Consider the following 3963-nt stretch of genomic DNA (forward strand, 5'->3'; position numbering starts at 1 on the left):
GAGGGGGGGAAAGGCAGACATCCAGTTACTTCCCAACTCTGTATTCTGCATTTGTCAAGAAGGAAAACAGAAGAATTAGGGACCAGCCAGGGGGAATTAAACACAGTGCAGGGTTTGACATGGAGCAGCGCTCTCCCATGCTTCCTGCCAGACCACTGCCCTGAGCCAACACCAGCAGGACAGAGGGCTATAGGCATGTGGAAGTCTGAGCAGGCAAAAGACTGCTTTAAATAAAATTAAATCCCTCCGTTTCTCTCTGCTCACAACACTTTTTAAAGCTGTTAGTAATAAAAGAATCAACAACTGCTTTCCATCTTCTACCTTCCCAGAGAGGAACAGCAACCAAGCCTAATACTAGGCCAGCTCCCCTTTCCAGCCACAGAATTCCTGCACCAGCACCTCCAGAAAAGCTCACGAGACCCCTCTGCAATGCACAAACCCTGCTTGAGAACCAAGTCCAGGCTCCACAGGCTTCCTTGGCCCACAGCATGATGTGGAGCTGCAGGCATTTACCCAAAGCTTGGGCTCACCAGGGCTCCCAGGAAGGAGGTGGTGTTGGGGAACCTCTGTACACATGAATTCCTAGGCTATAAGGGAACATTGTGCCTCAAAAAGCTCCTCAAAGGAAGCACAGAATTTATGAAGGACAAACAAGAATGGAAACATAATTCCTGGTGTTGGAAGGGGAGAATGATGATGAATTTAGACTGTACAGGCACAGCAAAAAACAAAGCCAAGGCACGGCACAGTTTGAAATACAGCATCATGACTGTAACAGGAACTAAAATCCCCCAGCCAGGGAGACATGATGCAACACATTAGCTCCCCAGAGTTGCACACAGCCTGGAACTTATGGCTCCAGCAACAGGCCAGGATTCAGAAAAGCTGGTTTTTAGCTCTGTCCTGCTAGGCCACCTCAGAAAAAATCCCTTCCTCCTCACTCCAAAAAGCACTATTAGACCAACAGAGATGAGCACTAAAGTACCTTGTGAGCACTACGCGTGGCAAATCAGGAATACCCTCACAAACACAAGAGGTGTTAACAAGTATTATGGGATTAACCCACTCACTGTGGCATTACTAGAGAAAGAGAGAGCAACCATCTCCACAAGCATAGGAAAGCCGTAGAGAAACCTGTGAAGGAGGTTTCAACACATGTGTTTTTCCTCCGATTACTTCATCTTTTTTCCCCCCAAATCCCAGACAGAAGACTCAGAGCTAGAGATGTCAGGGAATATTTCAGCAGACAGAAACTGCTGTGCAAAATGCCCAAGCTTCCTAGACAGGAACCACAAGCATGCAGTTCCAGTTTGGCAGTGGGGGAAGCAAGGCAGCACTGGGTATGGGAAGCAGCCTTACAGTAAGACTAACATGGGAGCATTGAGGCAGGCTGGATCATGCCAACTTTCATTTTCTCTGTAAACAGGACCAACGGTTTTGACATAGCTCTGTGAAAAGTCAACAACCAGGCCACCAAAAAACGTTACGTCTCCTGGACTGCAGTCAAAGGCAATGTGATGAACTCAGGAACTTGGCACCACCTCCTGCCCCAGCTGCAGGATGCACTGGGGGCTGAACAGCTCTTCCCACCACGGCAACTGGGAATAAAGCAAGCCCACCCAACCTCAGCTGGAAAAAGCAGAAGATGCCTGGCTTTGTCTGGTGCCCAATTGAGGCTGACCTTCAGGAAGGCTTCCTAGATTTCTCCATCAGAAGATAGCCTAGATTGCAAGCCCAGTCCAGCTAGAATGAAGCAAAGAATCTATGGTGGAGGTGCACAGTCTGCAGAGAGAATCAATCCAGGTACACTCTCTGCAGTCAAACCAAGCAGGGCACCTACCTCCTGGTCTATGTCATGGCAGGAATGACCCAAGAAAGCTTCTGGGGTTGCTGAGAAGGAGGTGGGGGGGCCCCCATCAGTTGGGGCCTCATCCCTCCAGAAACAAGTGTGAATGAGAAGCCCAATCCAGTTAATTCAAACAGCTTCACAAGAGATCACTACACCTCCTGCAAAAGGCACGGTCTGTTTGCAGAGCACCTGGCCCCGTGTGAAACAAAGCTCCTTTGGCTTCAGGGTACAGCTGCACTGTACTTGGGTTTTGACAGGAAAGACTGTGTAAGTAGCTCCCACCTCCGCATCACAGTTCACCACTCTCAGTTGTGTCAACACAATCTTCAGAGAGCAAACACCACCACTGTAAGGAAGGAAAAAAATAATAGTAATCTCCCCTCCCTACCTCGCCACACTTTTGTCTTGGGTCCTTTCTGTGACCCAGTTCATAGTACAGCACCAAAGAGCAAAACCAACCCTGCGATGGAAAGTGGCAGAAGCAAACACCTAGAGGGTGGATAGGATCTCTCCTCTGTTCTAACAAACGTGTTGTGCAAGCGCACACTTTGCTGCCAGTAGTAGGGCTGAGACTCTCACTTTGCCTCTCCCTCACTCACAGACGAAAGAAGGAAGCTGTTGATTTCATCTTACTGTGAATTCCTTGACGGAAACAATACTAAGGAGGCCCCAGAGGAGATCTGAGGACCCCAGTCAGTCTGGCAAGAAGCATGGCCGAATCCTGCACCACAGGGGAGAAATGTAGTTACCCCAAGTATTGAAGAGATCACTATAATTACAGTTCCTACACAGCTATGCAACTCATTGTAACTCCCTCTTTTCATTTGCACATAAATCTCCCAAAAAAAGTTCTTTTGAATTGCTATTTTCCATGCTGGGAGCCCAATTCCATTTCCAGTGAAGTTTGCTTTGTGATCGTCTTCAAGGCAGCACAATTTGGCTCCCAGCCCGAGGGAAATTTAAAGGAGCAAGTTACATCTTTAAATCAAAGAGGGCAAACGCAAACAAGAGCTTTTTTTGTACATCCATGCTTTCCCAATGGATTTCCCCCTGTGGAGCTGAGGCAAACAATTGTATCCCAGCCTAGCTTTGAAACCTTCGCCTGTGCAGTTTCATTCTTACCCAGTTTAGATCTTGCAACCTATTGGAGTCAACTTACCCATTTGTGCATGGAGTTTCAAATATCCAGAAGTGTCATATGGAGTTACATATATCCAGAAGCAGAAGCAGCCACCAGTGCCCACAAGTACGTGTGCACGTTCGGTTCAGCACACTCCAGGCCTCACTTCTACAGTAGCCTAAAGAGCAAAGGATGCCTGCTAGCGATTGCGACGAGTTTTACAGATTAAAGATGCAGAACCCCCAAGAGCCATGCTAAGAGACAGCATCAGGCTTCAGGAGCAGAAATAATTAAAAGATTGCTAGACAGTCAGGAAACATTCCAGAGGCAGCAAACTGACTCGGCAGTTACAACATATTCCTGTTATTCACCTCAAAAAAACCGACGTAATTCACTGCATTCAACTGCACACATAGAAAGATCTATGAGCAATGCCACAGGAACCTTTTGCTTTTGAATTTCCTGAGCGGGCCCCAGTCCAGCAATGTGACCTGTAAGCACAAGAGTTCATCCACACTGATCTACTCGCAGAGCCAAGGCTCTCCGTTAGGTTTAACCGCCAACAAGCTCTTGGAAGTAGTTGTTTTGGAAAAAGTTTTTTCCAAAAGCTTATATACTTCTGCATGTCATTAAATACGTTTCAATCTAGCCTTGAAGTAGGTAACCAGGGCCTTCGCTCTTTGGTGGCGGGTTCTGATTTGCAAGCCCTCATCCTAAAATAAATGTTTAGCAGTCAGCAAATCTAAGCCCTCTAGCGATGTGTTCTCTTTTCTTCACTGCTCACAGGCTCCTTAGAAACAGTTCACAGACCCCCGGGAATTCCCAGCCCCTGGGCTGAAAGCCATTAATCCATGACATGGATATTTCAAAAAGAAAAGAAAAGCCACTTAACTTATTGGAGTGATCCACCTGCACGTTTTATCATAACGCAGACCTGAAAATTTAGCGGGGTTATCTCAATCGAGAACAAAAATGCCTGAACAAAACCACCACT

At 47.1% G+C, this 3963-nt stretch overlaps 1 protein-coding gene across 3 annotated transcripts in view; it reads right to left on the reverse strand.

Moving 5' to 3' along the window:
• The window catches only part of VANGL1 (VANGL planar cell polarity protein 1), a 39650-nt gene extending 36067 nt beyond the window's left edge, over positions 1-3583 (reverse strand). The window contains exons 1-2 of one of the 3 annotated variants that reach the window (XM_019618644.2): positions 3009-3583; positions 2132-2195 (exon numbers count right to left, since the gene is read on the reverse strand). The gene's annotated coding sequence lies outside the window, so the exon portion shown is untranslated. Of the gene's footprint in view, positions 1-2131; positions 2979-3008 lie in introns of those variants that run through there. The other 2 variants (XM_019618642.2, XM_019618647.2) reach the window with 2 other exon arrangements.
• Between the last annotated feature and the right edge of the window lie 380 nt (positions 3584-3963).

The sequence above is a fragment of the Meleagris gallopavo genome, chromosome 1 (assembly GCF_000146605.3).
Source record: "Meleagris gallopavo isolate NT-WF06-2002-E0010 breed Aviagen turkey brand Nicholas breeding stock chromosome 1, Turkey_5.1, whole genome shotgun sequence".
Classification (NCBI taxonomy): Eukaryota; Metazoa; Chordata; class Aves; order Galliformes; family Phasianidae; genus Meleagris; species Meleagris gallopavo.